Source organism: Mandrillus leucophaeus, unplaced genomic scaffold (genome assembly GCF_000951045.1).
Source record: "Mandrillus leucophaeus isolate KB7577 unplaced genomic scaffold, Mleu.le_1.0 Scaffold205, whole genome shotgun sequence".
Lineage (NCBI taxonomy): Eukaryota > Metazoa > Chordata > Mammalia > Primates > Cercopithecidae > Mandrillus > Mandrillus leucophaeus.
This window is the reverse complement of record NW_012102088.1, coordinates 1,892,214-1,918,059: the sequence shown is the minus strand read 5'-3', so window position 1 is coordinate 1,918,059 and position 25,846 is coordinate 1,892,214. Positions and strand designations below refer to the sequence as shown.

The 25,846-nt window shown below is 39.4% G+C and overlaps 1 long non-coding RNA gene across 1 annotated transcript in view; it reads right to left on the bottom strand.

Moving 5' to 3' along the window:
* Positions 1-2,318: 2,318 nt before the first annotated feature.
* The window catches only part of LOC105539443, a 35,367-nt gene continuing 11,839 nt past the window's right edge, over positions 2,319-25,846 (bottom strand). Inside the window, exon 2 of the long non-coding RNA XR_001006048.1 lies at positions 2,319-2,877. This is a non-coding gene — a long non-coding RNA (uncharacterized LOC105539443). The remainder of the gene's footprint in view (positions 2,878-25,846) is intronic.

Sequence of the window (25,846 nt, the reverse complement as noted above, 5' to 3'; positions counted from 1 at the left end):
TAAACCATATTGAGAAAAGAAAGTATTGAGAATGTAACTACATTAAACTAAATACTTCCATGTATCAAGATGACAACAAAAAGAAGGTCAGTAGCTACCCTGGGAAGGTGTTTACAACCTATATAACTGACTATATTGGCAGAATGTCATAGAATTCTTTTAAAATCGGACAACATGAAAATCCAAGAAAAAAATAAGCATAAATAGATAATAAACATGTTAAAAGATGCTCTTACCTCTCTAGTAATCAAAGAAAAGTCCAAATGAGAATAATAATGAAATACCACCTCATACCAATAAGATTGGCAAAAATCAGTGAACCCAATGATACGAAGAATGGAGTTAGTGAGAAATGGAAAACCTTATACAGTGCTGGCAGGACTGCAAGTTGGTACAATTACTTTAAAGAGCAATTTTGGAATAACTAAAAACAAAATGTTAATATGAGTAACCTATCAAGCAGAAATTTGACTTCTAGATGTTTACCAGAGAGTAAGTGCACAAGGAGGTACATTCAAGACGATTCATTGAAACATTGTTCATAATAGTAAAATAACTGGAAAAAGACCCCACAAATGTTATAAAATTATGTACTTTTTAAAAAAAAGACAAATCATTTTTATGGATGCATACATGTTTTGAGAAAGTATATAATGATACACAGCAATAGCCATACAGCAGTGGGATATGGCAAAGGGCTCCAGGGCCAGATTGCCTGGCACACCAGCTGTGTGGCCTTGGACAAGCTGCTTAACCAATTTTTTCTCAACCTCTCATCTATAAAATGAGGGATAATAATAGTATCTATGTCATATGTCTGCAGTGGGCATTTAAGGAGTTAATGTATGTAAAGTGCTTAGAATACTGCCTGGCATATAGTAAATTTGCGGTTTTTATTACCATCATTATCATCATCATTGCTGCTGTCATCAACATCACCATCAAGACAATGGTTACCTCTGGGAAGTAAGGGGGAAGGATAGAGAGAAATCTACAGCTTTATGTATAAGTAAATATGCCTACATATTAACATATATTAAATTCGAGTTTAATATGAATACATTGTCGGGTGTATTTTAGTATATGGCTGTTGATGTCATATAACTTGGTTTTTGCTGTGTGTTTCAGATTGTTCATATATTAAAAGTGTTTTTTATGTAAAAACATGACTATTCTGTGAAATATTATGGAAAAATGTTTAAACTCTATTGTGGATTGAGTGACCATAAGATGAAGGTATTCTAGGAACATGTTTTTGGGCAAATGCTTGACAGCTAGCTAGCAACAAGCACGTTACAATTGCAAGTTGCAAGTTAATATTTGAAAAAAGAAAAACCAGAGAAGTTAAAAGTATTTCTTTTTAGGCACATCTGAGATCCAAAGTAGCAGGAAAAAAGGAGAGAAATACAGTTTCTAGGGAGGACTTAAACACACAGGACCTGGAGATGCCACAGAAATACTGTTGGTTGATGTAAGTATTAGAAAAATATATTCACTGAGAAAACTATTATAGTATCCTGTAGAACATTTGTTCATTTTTAAATGAATATTTATTGTTCTTGAATTATGTATACATTTATGTTTTCTGTTTGTCTTTTTGCCTGAGGCAGACTTCAGCTATATTTTAAAGAGGAACATAAAGAAAACTTTTATATTCTTTATGTGCATATACCATAATAAAGGCTTTTATGGCTATATTCCTAGAAAGACATTCTCTGTCTTGGTGCTTTCAGTGGCAAGTGACAATAACCATCGACACCTCTCTTAAACAATAGAGCTTCATTATTTGCAAACCTAAGGAGTCTGGGGGGAAGCCGTGCTAGGGCTGGTTCGGCTGCTCAACAACACCCACAAGACTCAGGCTTTTTCTGGCTGCTTATTTTGCCCTCCTCTGTGTTGGGATGTTTTGCCCAAGGTCATGAGATCGCTGCAGCAACGCTAAGCATCATGTCTTCCCACAGCCAAGTTCAAAGGCAGAAAGCAAATGGGGTAGCAGAACTCTTGCTCACCTCCTGTTTTCTCAGGCAGGAAAATCTTTCCCAGATGCCCCTCCAGAGAATTTCTCTTCCACCACCTTGGTGACCAGAACTGAGTCACAAGGACATCCCTAAATTGTTCACTGGCAAATGGAATTGGGATTGTCATGACTGTGTGAGGCTCATCATGAATTTGTCTCCTAGGACTGGAATCATACCCTTCTGGCCTATTGCCACCTGTATCTGAACAAAACCAGGGTTGTATTACCAAGGAGGAAGAGCCACAAAGAGCAACATGGGCGAGTCTTACGGAATGGAAAAGGCAAAGGCGGAAAACAGAGAAAACTCAGAATCGTGTAGTACCTACTCAGTTTTCTCTAATGAGATATTTCACTTGTGGCAGACACTGTTGGCTGTTGGGAATTACCCAGCTCTTTCTTGACAGGAGTACCAGATTTGTTTATATACTGGGGGGCCAAGTGTTTTCCAAAGGACTCACCTAGTGGTGAATCTTAATTGCTCTGTACCCATTGTGGTAAGCCCATCCCTGTTGCCAGAAACTGCGTTTACGAATGAGAAACAGAATGTGAAGGGAATTGGTGGAGCCTCTAGAAAGGGGCAGGAGAGAGGAGACCCTCTCCGTGGTTATGGAGCATTGTGGTACAAGGGTGTCTTTACTGTCACTGCTGCTGCCATGGTGCAAGCCTGAGGGGTGCAGGGCTTTAGCCACCATAGTGAAAATGGGCCCTGGATGATACTGTTGAGCTCTAGATTAATTAACCATTTAACCACTCAACTCCCAAACTTCTTGAAGAAATAACCATTTCTCTTCTTGGCTTAGGCCATTTTTGTTTGATTTTTCTGTTGCTTGCAGTCGAATCATCCTGATACCATACTCACACTGAAATGTATAAAGCAAGTAATTTAGTGAGAGATTTTGAAAATCTAGGTAGATAAGGAGCTAACAGAAACACATCTGGCTGCTTTAAACTGGTTTGAATCCACATGTTCAGAATAATCAAGTCCCACAATATTTAAAGGAAACCTTTTATTAAAGGTTTCCTATGTATAGTACTTTTCTGGATCCCACGATGAGGCAGAGACTGAGAGGGCACAGGGATACAAAAAAGTACAAAATGAATGATCCTTAAATACAAGAAGTTTATAATGCAGTTGAGGAGAACATTGACAGTAAAAATCCTAAATCAGATATCAGTTTTAAGGTGGTCCCATTATTTTCAAGGACGGCACCTATTATCAATCAAGCAATAAATTGTACTATCATATCATAATGTATCAAATATTAGAATCCCTCACCACACAAAAATCACTGGGTCCTAAAGTATATAAGACAAATCTTTAAATTCATAAGATCGGTCCTTCTTTTGAAATAGCTGCTGACATCTGAACAGATTTACTTTACCCCTAAGCAAACTGAAAATTCATAAAGACACAAGTCCAATTTTTCACTGAAGCATTTTACCATTTATGAACCATCATAGACTCATTAATTTAGTAGAGTCTAAATTAATGAGACTTCACTGTATTTGCATTGGAGTATGGTGATTTCCAGTTGGATGGTTTATCTTTAAATTTGTGGATGAAAATAAAGGTAACAGAGATGACAGAGAGCAGGTTGACCTGCTCACACTTGATGTATACGTTTTGGTATTTGTGGAGAAAGTGCCCAAGGCAAGAAAGACTCTAAGTAGTGATGGGTGCATTCTGCCTTCCTGGATACCCTGAGGTAGATGAAGAGTGCTGAGCCTTGGCAGGAAGGCAGCAACCCAGATATGAAATACTTTGGTTCTGAATGTGTCTACCAGAGCATATATTTATTAAAATTCCATTCTAGACCATAAAGCAAATGAATCAATAAATAAAGCAGTAGCTCCCACTAGCTAAGTCAGGTTTGTTTTGTATTTTGTTGTAGTGACTTCTAAATAGACTTTTGTTGTAATGTGAGTGATTTAGCAGCCCTGGCTTTATTTTTATTTTACAATATTTAATTGCCAAGATATCGTATATATTCAAGGTGTACAATGTGATGATTTGATATGCATATACATTGTGTGCTGACTACCACAAATTAATTAACACATCCAGTACCACTGATAGTTACGTGTGTGTGTATGAGACAGAGAAAGAGACAGAGATGAGGACACTTAAAATCTGCTCACTTATCAATCTTCATGTAAACAATACAGTATTATTAACTATAATCACCATGCTATACATTAGATCCCCAGAGCTTACTCATCTTATAACTGAAAGTTTGTATTCTTTGAGCATCTCCCCATTTCTCCTACTCTCCAGCATCAAGGGATGAGAGGGTGTTTCAATTTCTACAACATTCTCTTCATCAGAACGATTGCTGTCTCTATTAGTCCATTCTTGCATTGCTATATAGAAATAATGAGACTGGGCTGGGCGCGGTGGCTCATGCCTATAATCCCAGCACTTTGGGAAGTCAAGGCAGGCAGATCGCGCGGTCAAGAGATCAAGATCATCTTGGCCAACATGGTGAAATCCTGTCTCTACTAAAAATACAAAAATTAGCTGGGCGTGGTGACACGTGCCCATAGTCCCAGCTACTCAGGAGGCCAAGGCAGGAGAATCGCTTGAACTCGAGAGGTGGAGGTTGCAGTGAGCCGAGATGGCACCATTGCACTCCAGCAAAAAAAAAAAAAAAAAAAAAAGAAATACCTGAGACTGGGTAATTTATAAAGAAAAGAGGTTTCGCTGGCTCACGGTTCTTCAAGTTGTGCAGGAGGCATAGCAGCTTCTGCTTCTGGGGAGGGCCCACTCAGGAAGTTTCTAATCGTGGCAGAAGGCAAAGTGAGAGCGAGGCACTTCACACAGCTGGAGAAGGAGGAAGAGAGAGAGTGGGAAGATGCCACACACTCTTAAACAACCAGATCTCAGGATAACTCACTCACTCACTGTCAGTGAGAACTGTACGGAGCGGCCAGTGCTAAACCATTCATGAGAAACTGCTCCCATGATCCAGCCACCTTCCATCAGGCTTCACCTCCAACGTTGAGCTTACAATTGAACATGAGATTTGGGTGGGGACAGGGATCCCAACGTTATCACTGTAAGGGGTATCTGCCCTCCACTTCTCATGGAATCCTGCAATCTTGGAGGAGAGCATTACTCCGTTGATGGTTAAATGAGCCTGTTTTAGTGTCAAGGTCATGAAAGACAAGAAATAAAGCTCTCCCATACTGGAGGTGACTGAAGAGGTGTGACAACTTAGTACAATGTGGTGTATCCTGGATTGAATCCTAGAGTAGAAAAAGGACATTAATGGAAAAACTGAGAAACCCCAAATAAACTCTACAGTTCAGTTCATAGTATTACACCATGTTAATTTCTTAGTTTGGATTAATGTATCAAGGCTACATAATACACAACCGTAGGATGCAGAGCCTACAAAAACACTCTGAATAGCTTTACAGTACATTTTTATTTTTTCTGGGTATTTAAATTTACCGCATCGGCCTAAATTAAACTTTTTAAAAGTAAAACACTTTTAATAAATTATCTTCTGTGCGACAGAAGAGACAACATGTGTTTCTCCAGAGAAACTGATGATGTTTGCAGAGTGATTATTGGGTATAGAACCTACTTTGAGGAAATTCAGGCAAGTTGTTTGACTTTATTTCAAGGTAAATATAATGACCACTATATAGGCTATATGGACATAGCTCATTTTCTCAGGTGAAATTTATGGAAGTGAGGAAAAGGTTAAAGTATACACTGGCAAGGCTGCTACTCATTACCTGCTCGTCAGTTTGTTTACCAGCTGTGTTCTGAGAAAGAACTAGGGTTCTGGGAAGTTAAGAGGCAGGCCAAGGAGGTTATTGGGAAGTGAGAGTATGGACCTTGGGTTTCCAGTCTTGTGTGTATAACAGCTGTCCTTCAACCTGTACTTTGGAGATATTTTCTGCGTAAGATTTCATTTGGTCAAAATGTTGCATTGCATGGATTTGTCCATGGAGGGGTTCAGAGGTTCTCTTTTGTATTTTTAAACTATTCTCATGGAAAATGTCAAATATTAACAAAAAATAGAGAAATTAGTTGAGTGCATCCTCATGTACTGATCAACCAGCTTCAATAACAATCAACTCGTGGCCATTCTCGTTTCATCTATACCATAATCACTCCCCCAGCAACAGCTCTCATGTGATTATTTTGCAGTAAATCCCAGACATTACATCATTTTATCTGTAAACATTTCTTTATGTATCTTTAAGTGATATCATTTTTGTAAAAAACATAACCACAATATCCTTATCATACCTTAAAAAATGAAAAATAGTGCCTCATCAAATTTAAATTTCCGTAGTTACTCATAAGATTTTTTGTTTTATAGTTTGTTTAAACAAGATCCATGCCTTGCTTTTGGTTTTTATGTCTCTTAATTGTCATATAATCTAAAGGTCCTGCCTTTTGCAATGGTTTGTTCATTCTGCAGAGCTTTCCAGTTTCTGGGTTTTGCTGATTAGGTCCTTGTGGTATCATTTAACACATTCTTCTGTCTCTAGGCTTTTCTTCTGCTGACTGTTCTGTAAACATTCTTTCCCATGCTGGTCTCTGTTCTGGCACCAGTGGTGATCTCATTCACTGCCACGGCTTTATTCCAGCCCACTTGAGATATGCACACCCAACTGCTGGGTAGAAACCACCACTTAAGTAGCCCACGGTCACCTCCAATTTCAAAAAGTCTGTCTAAAACAGACGGCAGTCTTCTCTCCCTTCATCTACCAGACTTCATCCCTGCAGTGTTCCTTCTCCTCAGTGAATGGAACCACATTCTGCACCAAGGCCATGCCAGGAACATGGGCTCCACCTATAACTCCTTCCTCTTCTGCACCCCCTACATCCAATCCATTCCAGTCCCTGTTAATTCTCCCAGAACCATCTAACCCGTCCACTTGTCTCCATGTCCAAGGCCAGCAATCTTGTTGATGCCACTAGTATCTCTAATCCTGGATTGTTTTAGCAGCATCCTAACTAGTTTTCCTGTCACAATTCCTGCCTTATTTTAAATTATTTTTTCATTCTGCATGTAGAATGGTCTCTTGAAAATAAACCTGATCGGGTTGAGCATGGTGGTTCACGCCTGTAATCCCAGCACTTTGGGAGGGCAAGGCGAGTGGGTCACCTGAGGTCAGGAGTTCGAGACCAGTCTGGCCAACATGGTGAAACCCCATGTCTACTAAAAATACAAAAACTAGCCAGGCGTGGTGGCGGGCACTGGTAATCCAGCTACTTGGGAGGCTGAGGCAGGAGAATCGCTTGAACCCGGGAGGTAGAGGTTGCAGTGAGCCGAGATTCTGCCACTGCACTCCAGCCAGGGCAACAAAGTGAGACTCCATCTCAAAAAAAATAAATAAATAAATCTGATCATGTTGCTCTCCTATTTAGAACCCTTCAATGGCTCTCTATTGCTCTGAGAATAAAAGCTAAATTGTTAAACACAGAAAGCCCTTTAGGATCTGAACCCTGCTTACTTTTCCAAATTTATTTCTCCCCTCCTTTCCCCCTACCTTCTTTTTTTTTTTTTTTTTTGAGATGCAGTCTCGCTCTGTCGCCTAGGCTGGAGTGCGGTGGCTCGATCTCCACTCACTGCAAGCTCCACCTCCCGGGTTCACGCCATTCTCCTGGCTCAGCCTCCCTTGTAGCTGGGACTACAGGCACCCGCCACTGCGCCCGGCTAATTTTTGTATTTTTAATAGAGACGGGGTTTCACCGTGTTAGTGAGGATGGTCTCGATTTCCTGACCTCGTGATCCGCCCGTCTCGGCCTCCCAAAGTGCTAGGATTACAGGCGTGAGCCACTGCGCCCGGCCTCCCCCTACCTTCTATCCTGCACCCCAGTCATGAGAGACTCCTCCTGTATCTCCAGATGTGCCTCCAAGCTCTCATGCCTTTCTCCATTACCCTCATTCCTTTCCCCCCTCACTTGCTTAAACCCTACTTGAGTGTGGACTTCTTCTGTTATGTGCCTTCGGATCCCCTCGGTGTAACCACCCAAGGACTGTTTTAGTTATTCCTCCAGTATGTTCTCACACACCTGGATTTAGCCCTAATCATAGCACTGCTTGTATCCCACTGCTTGTATGTGTATGTGGCAGTGCTTACTATGTGCCAGGTTTTGGTTAGGACCTGGGTATAGGCAAAGAACATAACATGCTTCCAACCCTTAAGGAGATTACTGTGTAGCATTTAATTAATGAATTGGCTGAATTGATGAAGAAATGTGATGGTTGATTTTACGTGTCAACTTGACTGGGTTAGGGATACCTAGATAACTAGTAAAAATATTATTCTTGGGTGTGTCTGTGAGGTTGTTTCTAGAAGACATGAGCATTTGAATCCTCGGACTGAGTAAAGAAGACTGCCCTCACCAATGTGGGTGGGCATCACTCAATCCATTGAGGGGCTGGATAGAATAATACAGTGGAGGAGTAAAGCATTCGCTTTCTCCTGTAGAGAAAAGCGATGTCTTTCGTAGAGCTGGGACGTCTATCTTCTCCTGCCCGTGGACATCAGAGCTCCAAGTTCTTGGAACTTTGAACTCTGGAACTTACACCAGTGCCCCTCACCTCCTTCTCAGGCCTTTGATCTCAGACTGAAAATTACAGAACTGGCTTCCCTGGTTCTCTGGGCTTTGAACTCAAGACTAATTTACATAATTGGCTTTCCTGGTTCCCCAACTTGTAGATGATATACCATGGGACTTCTTAGCTTCCATAATCTTATGAGCCAATTTCCCTAATAAAGCTATTCTTATATATCTCTCTACATAGGTATCCTATTGGTTCTGTTTCTCTGGAGAAACCAGACTAATACAAAGAGTAAATGAATAAATGAATGGTTCAATCAATCAACAAGTGAAAATGCTCATGTAAATGCAACCTAGGTCTGAATAGATTAAAGGTAAACAAGATAATCCTGATTTTCAAAAACTTTTATCAGGACAGGCATAGTGGTTCAGCCTGTAATGCCAGCACTTTGGCAGGCCTAGGCGGGCAGATCACCTGAGATCAGGAGTTCAAGACCAGCCTGGCCAACATGGTGAAATCCCGTCTCTACTAAAAATACAAAAATTAGCTGGGTGTGGTGGTGTGTGCCTGTAATCCCAGCTACTCGGGAGGCTGAGGCAGGAGAATCGCTTGAACCTGGGACGCAGAGGTTGCAGTGAGCCGAGATCACGCCATTGCAGTCCAGCCTGGGGGACAAAGGTGAAACTCTATCTCAAAAAAAAAAAAAAAAAAGCTTTTATCAGCAGAAGTCCTTTTGTCTTTTAATTGAAATTACTCAGGTTCATTCAATAACAAATCCATTATTCACTTAATTTTGCTTGACAGGATTTCTTAAATGTGGCAAAACAAATTTATATTTAAAGCATTTCCCACATAAAAGTGAAGTTATAATACAGCACATAAAACTTTGTGATAAAGCTATTGGTTAACAGGCTTCTAATATTTAATACCTCCTTTGTAAGTACAGGAGATAAAGATTTTTGAAGACATTCTGGAAACAATTTCAGTAAAAAGTTAGATACAATATTATATATTTTTTCTTTCAAAATACTAAAGTGTATAATAGTCCCCCTTCTTTGTAAGATATACTATTAATATGAAGCTTCCATGACTATTTATGACATATATCTCTGTATCAAAGAAAGCCTGCTGTGACTCTTTTTGAAACTATTAGTTGGTACACATTTAAAAAAATATAGGCCAGGCATGATGGCTCAAACCTGTAATCCCAGCACTTTGGGAGGCAGGGTGGGCAGGTCTCTTTTTTTTTTTTTTTTTTTTTGAGATGGAGTTTCGCTCTTGTTGCCCAGACAGGAGGGCAATGGCACAATCTCGGCTCACTGTAACCTCCGCCTCCCGGGTTCAAGCGATCCTCCTGCCTCAGCCTCCTGAGTAGCTGGGATTACAGGCGCATGCCACCACGCCCAGCTAATTTTGTATTTTTAGTAGAGCTGGAGTTTATCCATGTTGGTTAGGCTGGTCTCGAACTCCTCGCCTCAGGTGATCCACCCGCCTCGGCCCCCCAAAGTGCTGGGATTACAGGCATAAACCACCGCACGCGGCCGGGCAGAATTCTTGAGTCCTGGAGTTCCAGACCAGATTGGTCAACATGGCAAAACTCCGTCTCTACAAAAAAATTCCCTAATAAATCTCTTCCTGTATCTCTCTCTGTATATATATCCTATTGGCTCTGTTTCTCTGGAGAACCCAGACTAATACAAAGAGAAAATGAATAAAAGAAAAAATAAATGAATCAATCAATGTAAATGCAACCTAGGTTTGAATAGACTAGGTTGCATTTAACCAGGCATGGTGGCACACACCTGTCATCCCAACTTCTTGGGAGGCTGAGATGGGAGGATCAGTTGAGCATGAGAGGTCAAGGTTGCAGTGAGCTATGATCATGCCGTTGCACTCCAGCCTGGGTGACACTGCAAGATCCTGTCTCAAAAAAAAAAACAAAAAAGAAAATTTAGTTCCTAAAACAAGTCCATACTGCTAATATTTATACTGTTCTCTTTTAACAGATGGGCTTGGGTACTCTTTTGATTTGTCAATAATGCAATAAAGAAATTCTGGTTGCCTTTATTGACATCCCTAAAGTAAGAGTCATCCCACCAGCCCCTACCACGACCCTTCCCCTGCATTGTGGCCTCTCTGTGGCTCAATGTAATATAAGGGAGAGACCAGCATGGGCTGCAGACCTTAGAAAACAGCATTACATCATCATGATACAAGAAAATGAGATGATGGTGTGATTTTTCAAACTCAGTTCCAAGGAATAAACATCAAAGAATTATGTAGGTTATTAAGTCTCATCAAGAAAAAGCATCCTTTGCTAGCTCCCCCCCAGGTCATTCCCCTTTCCTTACTTAAAATGCATATTCCATAAAATTACTATCGGGAGAACTAGGAGAAGCAAAGCTGCAAACTCTCCACGAAGCCCCAGTTTCTGATGGCGTATCCATAAGAAATTCCATTAAGGATGTCAGAGGCCCTCAATGTGTACTGGCGAGTCAGCACTTGAAAACCAACATCTAAGCAAAGTTCTTCCAGATTCTCAGCTTGAGCAATAACAAGAATAGCTATAAGCAACCGAGCAAAGTTTAGCATCACTGGGAAAAACCTACACAACAAATAAGAAAAGGTAAAGCAAGCTTGTTCTCATTAATTAGTCATAGCCAAATAAAGAGTAGAGGATTCTAAAATACGAGTTGGGTTGAAATCTTAATTCAATGATTCTCATTGTACCTGAGGTAATAAATTTACCTTGGAGTACAGCTTAATCCACATCCTATTAATTATGATATGTAATTTTGAAATTGCCATTACTTTCTAATCCTTGCCCTGGGTTATTTAGGAAAATTTTGAATTGCCAAGTACTCTTAATTTTTATATTTGCATACTTGTGTCAAAACTTTCAAGTTTTATTGCATCTTTTGCTGGCATAATTTCTTAGTTTAGAATTTTATTGAAATTTTTGTAAATTCTAATATGAATATGTGTAAATGTTTTATTATATGTAGTCTCTTACAAGAATTAGTTTATGTTGTTTCTTGACCATGGTAACAATGACTATTTAAATCTTAGGTATTTTTTCCTGCTTACAAGATCCTTCACCATTTCTTTTATGCAGTGTTTTTATATTCTTGAATTCTTAGCTGTATTTCTAGTGAGCAGGAAGTTTTCAGATAATTTTTTTTTTCAGAACTGACATATATGGGCATATTTTCTGAATCCCAGAGTGAATCTATGAATGTCTCTGGTTACATTTTTACATAAAACAATACTGGCGTAATATAAAATACTTGGGTCATATTCTTTCCAGCAAAATTATATTGAAATTGTTTCCTTTTTCAGGCATTTATTTTTGTGGTGGAAAAAAAAGCCTATCTATTTTTTTCATTATCTTCAAATTCAGTTATTTTTATTAAGTTTTTTTATGCTAATTTTTCTTTTATTTAAATATGTAAGTCCTTCTCCTGTTAAAAGAAAATTATGTGTTAAGTTCTTCCATTATTGCTTCTCTTTGCCCTCTTGGTTTTTCCACCTGGAAATGCCTTTTTTGTGTATATGAAGTCTCCTGATTTTCTCTTCAGGCAATCCCTTTTCCATATATACATACGTGTGTGTGTGTGTGTACATGTATATACACAAATATGTATACATGTATTTAAACTAATAGACTTTTCTTTTCATTTTTAGCCATTTTAGATTTACAAGAAAAAAAGGAGTGAAAAGTGCAGAGAGTTCTCATATGTCCCCCTTTTTCTCCTTTCAATTTTCCCTAATATTAACATCTGGTGTTAGTATGGCACATTTGTTACAATCAATAAACCAATATCAATACATTAATATTATCAACTACAGTTTATAGTTTACCTTAGGGTTCACTCTGTGTTATATTTTCTGTGAGTCTTAAATGTATAAGGACATATCCATCATTACAGTAACCTACAGAATAAGAGTTTCAATGTCTTAAAGATTCTCTATGCTCTACTTCTTCATTCCTCTCTTCTACCTCAAACCCCAAGCAACCACTGATCTTGCTGTCTCCATAATTTTACTTTTTCTAGAATGTCATATACTTGGATTCATGTTGGTGACTTTGTCAGGCTCACTTCTTTCACTTAGCAATATGGATTTATTTCCTCTATGCCTTTTCATAGCTCAATTATGTCTTTTTGTTGCTAATTCCATTTTATGCATATATCACAGTTTGTTTATCCATTCATCTATTTAAGGACATCTTGGTTGCTCCCAGATTATGGCAATTGTGGATAAAGTCGCTATAAACATTTGTGTGCAGGTTTTTGTGTGGACGTAAGTTTTTAACTCATTTGGGTAACTATTAAGGAGCGTGATTGCTGGATCATATGGTAAAAAGTATGGTTAGTTTTGTTGGAAACTGTCCAATTTTCTTCCAAAGTGATTGTACCATTTTGGCTTTCCCACCAGCAATGAATGAGAGTTCCTGTTGCTCCACATTCTTGCCAGCATTTGGTGGCGTCAGTGTTTTGGATTTGGTCATTCTAATAGGCGTGTAGTGGTGTTGCATTGTTGTTTTAATTTGCAATTCCACAGTGACATATAATGTAGAACTTTTTATATGCTCTTTTGCCATCTGTATATTTTCTTTGGTGAGGTGTTTGTTCAGACCTTTTGTCCACTTTTTAAATTGGATTATTTGTTTTCTGATTGTTGAGCTTGAAGAGTTCTTTATATATATCCAATACCAGCCTTTCTATGATTTGTGTTTTGCAAAGATTTTCTCCTGTTGTGTGGCTTATCTTTCCATCCTTTTAACTGTCTTTTGCAGAGAAGAAGTCTTTAATTTTAATGAGGTCCAACTTACCTTTGTTTTCTTTTATGAATCATGTTTCTGGTGTTGTATCTAAAAAGTCATTCTCAAACTTAAGGTCACCTGCTTTTTCTCCTGTGTTTTATTCTCAGAGTTTTGTAGTTTTGTATTTTACACTCAAGTCTATGATCCTTTTTGAGTCAATTTTGTGAAAAGTGTAAGATCTGTGTCTAGGTTCACTTTTTTGCATGTTGATGTCCAGTTGTTCTAGCACCATTTCTTATATTTTTAGAATAATTTTCTCCAGTTATCCTGTCTCTGAGATCTGAAAGAACTTGTTGAACTTTTCCTCCTGCTCACTGATTTGACTTTCTGTATTCTCTAGTCCTATGTTCCCTAATTCCATTGACATTTTATTGATAGTTTCTAATTCACTATTAGCTTTACCTGATTGTTTCCTTAGCTCAGATTGTTTTGATGAATAAGCAATGACCTCTCCAATATGTTTTGAAAAAATGAACCAAAGGATTTTGAATTTAAACATTTATATATAAATTCAATGGACATTCATTCTGGTGAAAGAATCTGTTTACCTCTGTTGTTCTGCCACACATGTTAATAGCAAAATATATGATATTTACTGTTCAAAGGTATTCCAGTTTGGAGAAGAAATTATATAATTAATCTCTATAAAATGATAAAACTGAATTATTTTTCTGTATGGTTCAGCTGGGCCTTGTTCATATATGTGTCCCTACAGAGTTTTTATAGAGAAAAGAAATTGATAATTATTCTTTATTGTTGTACTCTGTGCCCTACACACACAGCTCAATTCATTACAAACATGCTGTTTATTTAACCCTCCCAACAACTCTACGAGTGATAATTATCATTATCCGCATTTCACTGATGCAAAAACTGATGCCCAGAGTTTGAGAATGAGGTTGGGGAGAGTTCTGTGCTTTTCCTCTTTCTTTACTCTGCGTGAGCCTGGAGGTAGGAAATCATTGTTTCTTTCTCTTTGCTTCTTTGTTTTATTGGGTGGGTGGGATGTGGGGAGGTCAAAGGGAAAGTCCTTTGGCCCAGGCCGGCATCTGGCTCCCCATCCGTGGAATATCTGGGGTGGCAGTGGGGATAGAAAATGAGTGAGAGCAGAGGCAGATTCCCCTTTTTAAGAGGCTGAGGGCCAGCTGCAGTGGTTCACGTGTGTAATCCCAGCACTTTGGGAGGCCAAGGCGGGTGGATTGCTTGAGCCCAGGGGTTTGAGACTAGCCTGGGCACATGGCGAAACCCTGTCTCTACAAAAAATTTAAAAAAAAAAAATAATAGGCAGGCATGATGGCACACACCTGTGGTCTCAGCTACCTGGGAGGCTGAGGTGGGAGGATCACTTAACCTGGGAGGTCAAGTCTGTAGTGAGCCATGATTGTGCCATAGCACTCCAGTCTGGGGAACAGAGAGAGAGACCTCTCTCTCTCTCTCCGCGCCCCCCCGCCACACACACACACGAGGCTGAGGGTGACTCCTTCTATAGACAGAGTAGCCAGGCTAGAGACCTACCAGCCTAGTAAAGCTACCAGCAAGCATACCTATTGGCTGAAATCCTGACTTTTTGAGAGCTGCCGACATTTTTAGGATTATGACATGGTGCAGGAAAAATGCAAAGCCCAAAACCTCGACCAAGCTGGAGAGATAGAACACACTGGACACACTGATCGCCTGGACTTGTTAAACACTCAGTAGACTGAGAGACTGGATACAATGGCCACACCCCAGATACATGAACTTAACCAGAGACTGGCCCAGCCTGTACATATTTTAGACCCAGTGTTGAGCAAAATTAAGCCCTGAACACAGAGTCTCCCAGACACACAACAGGCCTGACACAGGATCAGAGCAGTGTTGACACACCACCATCCCAGACCTGCTAGCCATTTAGTTCATGTCGACAACCCCAGACCCAGACTGCTTCCTGGCACCATAAGAGATCTTGCTCACTGGAACTAGAGTGGGGGAATTGGAAAGGAGGCCAATTTGAGATTAGCTGGAGTCTCCAGCACAGTACCTTTGTCCCTTTTCCAGTCATATAAAACCCTGCTACTACAAATGTGGTCCATGGACCAAGAGACTTGATATCACCCAGAAGTTTGTTAGAAATACAAAAACTTAGGCCCCACCTCTGACCTACTGAGTTAAAATTTGCATTTAATACGTTCCCCAAGGACTCGTACGCACTTTAAAGAATGAGAAACACTAATACAAATTCTTAAATATGTTACCAGAAGTTTGAGCTGGGCATGATTTTTACAGGATCATGCAGGATTGTAGCCAAATAACAGGCAAGCATCCATTGTCTGTGTAAAAACATGCTTGTTAACACATAAATGTCATGATGAACAGGTACTGTAACAAGTAGGGAGTGATAATTTATAGGTAGTGGTTTGAAAGCTTTATTTTCTTAATCTTCTAAACTACAAAACATTATATTATATATAAAAGATAAGGATATCTACATACTCCTTTGAACCTAATCCAGTGCCAACCAGAATTTATAAAAAGCCATATATGCTACTGAGTTAGTTACAGGGATAAACGTTTGGCAGAATCTGCCTAGTCTCCCTCAAAATCTGGTATAATCACAGCCAGGTACTCACTCCTCACTCACTGGAACTAATTGTAATTCCTGAGAAGATCGAGATTGTTAATTATGTTTACAATAAAATATATGAAAAACAAACGAAATACGCTACAACTTTATATACAATTCCTAGAAGCTGCTAGAATGGTTAAGGTTTCCAGGTGTGTCTCATTTCTCGCAGCTACCCATCTCCATGAGGACTCTTCTGTGCCATTGCTTAATCTGGTCCCCTCATTTTGAACTATTGACTGCGTGAGTGCTGATTTGTCTTGTTTGCTCCTCCTGTCACAGGGAGAATCTGTGTTTGTCCGGCATTGAAAGTTGAGATGGGTTCTGCCAAGATTGTTTGCATTCCCTTTCAAACGGTTCAGACCCAGATGAAGAGAAAAGGGAAAAGTTTATATTTGTGTCCTTTTTCTTTGCCAGATTAGAATTCCAACTGCCTCTAAGGCCTAGGATGTGAGCAGTGATCACCCCTTCCCCCTACAACACACACACATTAAGGCAACAGCCAGGTGACTCTGGGCTGTTGGCCTCAGAGAAGTGATGTATTAGCAAAAAAGAAAGAAAAAAAGGCCTCTCTTTCTAGGTATTGGGCTTCTAATGCCTATATTCCCCAAACATAGATTTTGGAAAAAATGTTCTTCCTTGTGATTAGACAAGCAATGAGATTTTTAGGTGAGGGATGGCAATTCCCACCCACGAGGCTCCAACTCTCAACTTTCCAGCAACCACCACCACCAGCAAAAAAAGGAGGCCTTTCTCTAGGCACAAGGTCCTTCTGCTCACCAAGCAGCCTGCATCGCCATATGCATCCACAGGGGGCATTATTTTCTGCTGGGACCATCCAGCTCCACTGTCCTCTTCTTTCTGTCTTTCCTTTTTCTTTCTTTCTTTCTTTTTTTTTTTTCTTTCTTTTTCTTTTGAGACGGAGTCTTGCTCTGTCACCAGGCTGGAGTGCAGTGATGTGATCTTGGCTCACTGCAGCTTCTGCCTCCTGGGTTCAAGTGATTCTCCTGCCTCAGCCTCCCAAGTAGCTGGGATTACAGGTATGCACCACCATGCCCTGCTAATTTCTGTATTTTTAGTAGAGATGGGGTTTCTACCATGTTGGCCAGGATGGTCTTGATCTCTTGACCTCGTGATCCGCCTGCCTCGGCCTCCCAAAGTGCTGGGATTACAGGCATGAGTCAATGTACCGAGCCCTGGTGCTTTTTCTAATTGCCACAAAGGCACCATATGTGTTTGCTGAGATCTATGTAGGATTCCTAAGAAAGGGCTCTGTTTCTTGACCTCAATTTAGGCCAAGGGAAGTAAGGAGAGGAGGTAGATTTGTATGACATGATCTGCATTCCCCACACAGAGTTCTGGGAAGCCATGAAGATCTTTCAGAAGCAACTCTACGGGGCACTTCTAGGCAAAAGGAGCCTCTGCCTCATGCAGTTTCCTGTGCTCAAGAAGGAAGCAGGAGTAGCAGAGAAACCACTGCATCTGAGGGGCCTTACAGAAGGACAGAGGAACAACTCAGCAGGGACCTTTAGGGTCACGGAGGAAACATGAAGAGAATAGCTAGGGGTGGGGTGGGGCAGGGGGGAAGAGAATCATAACCCACATCCAAACAATCAACACTATTGCCCCTTGACCTGACTTCCATTCCTCTCTCCTGACAAATGCACATCTCCCTAGTATATAAGCGCACCGGGACTGACAGGGGCAAAGACCAATGGAAAGAGTGGTGGACCTGGAGTTGATGAAGTTTGTTTCCTCCAATATGGTAGATTGGAAGCTTGGAACAGAATATAAGCTGCCACAGGGGGGAAATAAGACACTTTTCTTGCTTCCTTGCATTTCCAGCCTGAGAATCGTAACCAATTAACACTTCCTTCTTCTGCCCTGGTTGTACCACTGTTTATTTTTGAGAAAGAGATTTCTAATACCACTTAACATCACACCGTTAATCAGCACTACGTGTTTTTTTTTTTTTTTCCTTTGCTTAACTTGGCAAATGGTGTGTTCATTTGAAAAAAGGTTGTTTTCTTTTTGTTTATTTCTTGTTTATTTCTTTACTTTTAGTGGCATGATTCTCAAAATTGGCCTTTAAGGAATTCATAAGCAAATTCAAATTTTTCTGATAATAATGGAGATACCTACTAAGGCTTACATTTTGGGCAAAGAAAGTTTTCTAATGGGACAAATATTCTATAACTCGTTGGTAAAATAATCATCAGTATTTAGTGCTGATTATTCTTTGAGTGTTTAAAATACCTTAAGTTATCTAAACTTGATGTGTTTGCTTTCCCATTTTTAAGGAACACATTATTTTGGGGTTCAAATGAGAAGATAAGGTGAAATTGTATGAAAAAATGTTAAAACAAAATAAGATATCTTGACCCACCCATTTTAAAAGCATCAGCCCAGTAAATAAATACAGGCACAGTAAATAAAGATCTCTGGTTATCTTCTCTATGAAGCAATGGCCAGGAGATGTGAATGAAAAAAAATTGAGGCAGTAATTTTCCTATTTGATTCCCTTTCTAGACTCTCTTTGGCTCACCAGTATTTACTCCAAATTTTCCCTGGTTATTACTTGAAGAGGATGGTGATGAAGACATGCTGGGACATGTTATAAAGTTTATTTTCTAATTAAGGTGTACTTTTGGCCGGGTGCGGTGGCTCACACCTGTAATCCTAGCACTTTAGGAGTCTGAGGCGGAAGGATCACTTGATGTCAGGAGTTCAAGACCAGCCTGGCCAACAAGGTGAAATTCCGTCTCTACTAAAAATACAAAAAATTAGCTGAGCGTGGTGGTGGGCGCCTGTAATCCCAGCTATTCAGGAGGCTGAGGCGGGAGAATCAGTGCAACCCAGGAGGCAGAGGTTGCAGTGAGCGGAGATAGCGCCATTGCACTGTAGCCTGGGTGACAGAGCAAGACTCCATTTGTTCCTAATATAGACTTACATAGAAAGCTTTCAGACCATGATGCTGATCTGACACTCATGAAAAAAGGGAGGGAAAGAAGCAGGATTTAGCGGGGAGAGCCTCTGATTTTGAAGCTGGGCTGTCAAAGTTCAGGCTAGTCTGATCGGGAGCCTTAGACCAAAGAGGATCCATTAGAGGAGGCTCATGCTGGGCAGAAACGGCCAGGCCCTAGAATTCGTGTCATGCTCAGTCACTGACTGGTGCCTTTCTTCAAAGAGCATGGCCTCAGCTCAAAAGCTGAATTGGATCCCAAGGTGCAGGAGCTGGAGGCTGTTAGCTAACTGCTCTCCTTGCAGATGAGACAGAGGCAGGTTCTCCCGTGAAGAACTGAGCAGCACACTTCACTGTGCTTTAGTGACTGAGGCAAGCACAGTTACTAAGAGGTATAACAGTTTAGAAATTAATTAGAAAGGCTCATTGAGAAAGTAATTGGCGGTGGGGGGGATTGGGAAGATGCTGGCCAAAGGATACAACATTTCAGTTACACGGGAGGAATAAGTTTGAAGATCTACTATACAACATGGTGACTACAATGAATAACAATGCATTGTGTACTTGAAAATTGCTAAAAGAGTAGATTTTAAATGTTCTCACCACAAATATAAATATGTGAGCTAATGCCTATGTTGTTAGCTTGGTTTAGCCATTCCACAATGTATGTATATTTCAAAACATCATGCCGTAGTGTACATCATCAATATATACAATTTTATTCATCAACTTAAAAAATAAGAAATAAAGGCTGGGCACAGTGGCTCATGCCTGTAATCCCAGCAGTTTGGGAGGCTCAGGCGGACAGATCACTTGAGATTAGTAGTTCGAGACCAGCCTGGCCAACATGGTGAAACTCTGTCTCTAGTAAAAATACAAAAAATTAGCCTAGCATGGTGGTGGGCACCTGTAATCCCAGCTACTCAGGAGGCTGAGGCAGGAGAATCACTTGAACCCGGGAGATAGAGGTTGTAGTAAGCTGAGATCGCACCACTGCACTCCAGCCTGGGTGACAAAGCGAGACTCCATCTCAATAAAATAAAATAAAATAAAATAAAATAAGAAAAAAAGAAATTAATTAACCTCTTTAAAAATATATAACTTTTTTGTTTCTGAGCTGGAAGGTATCTCTGAGTTCACACAGACCCCGAACCAGACAGGAACACATGTTGACATTTATCCACAGTGTTCCTTCATCTCAGGCTCTGTGACATTTTCTATTCCGCACACACCATCCAGGAGAATCTCATTTCCAAATGGCTACGCAGAGCCTCGCCCTCTTGGCACCCCTACCGCACCTCATGCACTCTGTAGGTCAAAGCACCCTGAGAAGCAGCTGCTCAGTCTCCCTATCTTTCCTAGCATCCTTGCTTCCCATCTGCTTTCTGTTTCTTTGATAGATGGATGACTACTTAGGCTGAAACGCTAAATGACACCCACTGATAAGAGCTAAATGATCACCTGATTTGCGTCTACAGAATTTAACCCAAATAAATGGCTGGTTAGTAGGGGAATTAAAAAAAAAAAAAACACATCTGTACAGGCCAAGGTTGGCGAAATTTGGGGCAGAGAGGTATGTTCACCCTTTATACTGAGAAAACAATCACTTCACACTAAAAGTAATGTCCAGGTGCAGCTTTTACTCTCAAAAGGCACTCATTTGCTGACTACTGACCTCAGCCAATAGGTAACTCATATTTATCAGCTGATCAGGAAATTTTAATATTCTGGTTGACTTTGTCTTTCTATACTTTGATTTTCTACTCTAGACAAAGAAGCAGTAACAGTAATAAAATAACAGTGACCAACTACCTACTAGATTCAAAGAGTGGTATTGGTTTGTACTTTATACCATAGGTTTAACTTAGTTGTTCTATAAATTACATTCTATAATTCTATTTTACAGATGAAGCTCAGAAAAGTTAAGTGGCCTAAAATCAATGAACTAGAAAATAGTAATTGTAGAGCCTGATTTAGTTTAGGTCTACCTGACTCCCTAATCTTTTGCTTAATTCTTTCTCATCCCACAATTTACAATAAGATGTCAGGGTCTAAGGCTTTCAACTTGAACTCAACATCTGCTGGCATTAGTACTATCTAATAGTTGCCATTGGAGAGTGTAGGGATTATAAAGAAAATAAGATTGGTCATGAGTTGGTCATTGCTGAGGCAATTATGCCTGTCCATTGCACCTACTCAAATTAGGACAGTGAGGGGGGAGTCATTTTATACTAATCTCTCTGCCTCTGTATTTGAAATTTTCCATAATAAACAGAGGCTGGTAGAAACTTTTATATGTTCCATAAAGACATTCAATAGTTACAAATGGCTCAGCACCTAGCCAGGACATTAGGAATGTCCCGCCTCAACCCAACTGGCCACAAACACAAACACACACATAGAGTTACACAGTTTGAGACACCTTGTAACATAAACAATGCAGATATCAATTTGTCATGAAGATGCAAAACAGAACTCTACAGATTTCAGCATTTCCAACATGTCAGCATGTGTGAATCACAGCATTCAGCTCCATTCACTGTCTTATGTTCCTTTTCATTTGCTCAAGCCCAGCCAAGCCAAACCAGGGATCACCAGTGGGGAGAACTGCAAATGTTTGCAAACGGTGAGCAAATGAGGAGAAAATCCTAGATTTACAGAGACATGAATTATTTTGTGCAGATATAAATAAACATTGTTCTCAGCTTAGGTTCTGTCAACACCTCAGCGCTCCGTGCAAATTCATCCAAAGATAAATGAGTTAGTGTTACTCATACCTGATGAGCTCCAAAAACCACCTGAAGGGGCACACGCTGTACTTTGCTCAGTTTGTTTGCAAAACTCAGCCCTTGGAATACAAAGCTACCACAAAATATGCGGCCAACTCTGAAATATGTGTGTGTTTTCAGGCAGCCATAAGGGCAAAACAGCCATTTGCTTTTGTTGATCCATGCCTTAGATCTTGGCAGTGGTTATTCCGGGAATCCCACACTTTTTTCCTCCACCCGCTCCAGTTTTTAATCAAGTAAGACATGCTGATGGTGTAACATTTGTAAAAATACAATAAAAAAGATTCAAAATTGTCTTATTTCTACTATGTAGAGGTAACTACTGTGAATTTTAAATAGATGCTTCTAGAATTTTTCATGCATATATAAACTCTTCAAAATCAAAATAGAATCATACTGTATGTAACTTGCTTTGTTTATTCAAATATAGCCCATGTACATTTTAATGCCTATAAACTACATCTACAACAATATTTACAATGTTTCCACATATGGATATAAAACAATTTATTCAATCAAAACATATGATATTATTGAATATTTACTAAGAATGATTGTTGAACATTTAGGTTGTTTTTCAAATTTTTGCTTCTGAAACTGAGCTTGGATGAGTATTTCTACAGATAATTATTTGCACAAATCTATTATTATTTCCTTAGGATAAATTTCACAAGTAGAATGCATGGAGATGAACATTTTGAGATCTCTAATACAAACGACCTTTCAGAAACAGTATACAGATTTACACGCCTCATCATCCTGCACCCTAACAGTGCTGAGTGATTATTTCTTTTTTATCTTTGCCAATTCAACAGGTAGAAAACTGTATCATTTTATTGGAATTTGTACTACTTTTATTACTAATGATATTTAAGTTTTTATTGTGTTTATTGAAAGTATAACCACATTTCTGTTCATGTAATGTTATGAGTTTATTATTTATCTCTAAGACTGTTTACATTTTGATGGTGGTATCCACTTGTTTGTCATACAGGATACAATTTCTTTCCTCAATTTTTTTTTTTTTAAGAGATAGGGTCTCAATATTTTACCCAGGCTTTCTCAAACCCCTGGGCTCAAACGATCCTGCCTCCTCAGCCTTTTCTGTAGCTGGGACTACAGGCACACACCACCACGCCCAGCTCTTTCCTCATTTTTTTATTGCTTTTTAATTTGATTTGCTATTTGGGACATGGAATTTTTAGGTTAAAAAATGCATGTATTCTTATCTTCATGGATTCTCTGATTTAAATCACACTTAGACTGTCTTTCCAAAACCTATATTTTTTCCTATTAACTCATTTAAAAATTTTAATCGACCTGAAATAAATTTTGGAGTAGGGCATAAGGTATGGATGTAACATTTTTCCTCGTAAGCAATGGTTCTGAGGTCCCTCCGTTGTTTTTCATGTAAGCACTCTTTTCCATACTGATTTAACATGCCAGTATTATATGCACCATACTTATATATTTGTTGGTCTGTTCTTACACTTTTCATTCTGTTCCAATGATCTTGTTATCCATTCTTGGGCAAATACCACCAAGTTATTTTAGCTATTGAAGCATTGCAGTAAATTCAATATATTAGTGGAGAACCTTGCCTTATCCCATTTTATTTCCTAACTTTTCTTGACTATACTTGTTCATTTATTCTTCCCAGAAAACTCTGGAATCATTTTATTATGTACTGTTTCTCGGATTATGTCACAGCCATAGATTATATTGGAGAGAATTGACATCATTACAATATTACCTCTCCCAATACAGAAACATAGTATACACTTGATTTTATTCAAATATTTTATGTTCCTGGAGCAGAGGTACACTCACTGTATATTCCGTGGCTCACCTACATAGATGCCCTTGCATTGTGGTTACACTGGGGCTACGTGATTAGTTCTAACCAATGGGCTGTGATAATAAAGGGCATTTGCCACTTACGGTCAGAAGGAATCGAGAGTGAGTCCCTCACACTATTCTCCAAGGGTGGTAACCACCAAGACCACATATTAAGAACGGTGAAGCTGCAAAGTGAAAGCCTCTTGGATCTTTGAGTTTCCACTTGAAGGATGGCAATCTTGAAGAGTCACTCAGCCTGCATCAGGCTTGAAGTGAGTGGGAAATAAACCTTTTATTTGTGTTAAGACATTGAGATTTGGAGACTTATTTGTTACCATAGAATAGTTCCTTAGTAAAGGTTGCAAATTGCTTATTCAGTTTATTTCCAAATATGCATATTTCTGTTGTTATTGTGACAGAGAAATTTTTCAATAGTTCTAAGTAACTATTGCTAATATGAGAAGAGCACTTTTGGATATAGAAATGATGTATCTCTGCACTTACTTCCTTCCATTTATGGTAGAAATTCTGTGACAAATAAAGAATATGTCGATTCCTCAGATTGGTCCTCTTCTTTTGAAGTATTGAATTTTTTGTTTTTGCCTATCTTGCCTGCATGGAGAAAAGGGGGAGGATCTATGTTTATCACACCAGGAGTGCTGGGATAAGTTCTTTCAAAGATTAAGTCTTATCTTTCTAGCTCAGATGGAGGGATAGGGAGATTTAAATAATATAGTGGCATGGCTTTGTGGTAGACAGAATAATGGCCCCTCAAAGATGTTCACATCCTAATCCCAGGAGCCAGTGAATGTGTTAGGCTAAATGGCAAAGGGTAATTAAGCTTGCAGATGGAATTAATATTGCTAATCATCTGACCTTAAAATAGAGAGATTATCCTGGATTATCCAGCTGGGCCCAGTGTAATCAGAAGGGTCCTTAAATGTAAAAGAAGAAGACAGAAGATGAGTCAGTGTCAGGGTGATGCAGAAGGAGATGGATTTGATCAGCCATTACTGGCTTTGAAGAGGGAAGGGGCTGCAAGCCAAGGAATGCACGTGACAGCCTTCAAAACTGGAAAAGACAAGCAAATGAGTCCCTAGAGCCTCCAGAAGGAACAAAGCCCTGCCAATGCCTTGATTTTTAGCTCAGTGAGACTCATTTAGGACTTCTGACCTCCAGAACTGTAAGATAATATATTTGTGTTGTTTCAAGCACCAAGTTTATGGTGCTTGTTATAGCAGCAATAGGAACCAAATACTAGCCTTGAGTCAGATCTAGATTCAATGCTCAAACCCATCAATCATTAATCATTTGAAATCAAACACCTTTTGAAAAACCATTCTAAACCTTTGTTTCAATGCATATAAAGTGTGTATAAGATATTATTATATACTCTGAAGTAGATATTGGTGATGCTGATAATAATAATAGTGGTAATATCATCAATAATAGTGGCTGCATTTGCTGAATGCTAAATTCTGGTTACAGAGCCAAGTAATCTACATACTGGGGATAACATTCTTAGCTCATAACTTTTCCATTAACTCACCAACACTCAAAAAGAAACCCTTGATCTAGGTACTATTATTGTCTCCATTTAAAGATGAGTTGAGGCACAGAAGTTAAATATCTTGCCAATAGTTAAAGACCTAGTACATAGAGGAGCTTGTATTTAAATGTAGGCAGAGTTCAGAGCCCATGCTCTTAAATGGAGGCTACCATGCTTTGATTTACCATAGTATTACCCTATACCAGATAGGAGGCCCATTTGCCTAGGAGGTCAGGGAGGGAGCAGATACATGGGGTAGGAATGTCACTCCTCTGCCTGGGATCTTCTATTCCTGTTTGTAGTTCTAGCTCAGTCAGCGAAGCTCTAGGGCAATGTTTCAGAGCAATTCTCCCCAACAACCACCCCCTTCCTTAGTTTTAAGGCAGTTTTGCAATTGCCCTGCTTTATTCAGCCTGGGAATTCATTCCAAGTGTAAACTGCAACTGAATGCTTCAAGGAGCTTCTGTGTTGGTTCCAGATGCCCTCACTCCCAGATTCTAACTGTCCTCTTGTTCCAAGTTTGGGGAGGGAGGTATTGGTTAAATTTTGCTTATTGGCTCTTCTTTCTCCCTAGATGAATCTCACCTTATATATGTCATGAATCACCAATCAATGGGCCATTTTCCCAATCTAACCTCATCTATACTCTAATTTGCAGAAATTCTTAGAAATTATAGCCAAGTGGACACTACCTGGTTTCAAATGTAGAGGTTTTTTGTTTTGTTTTGTT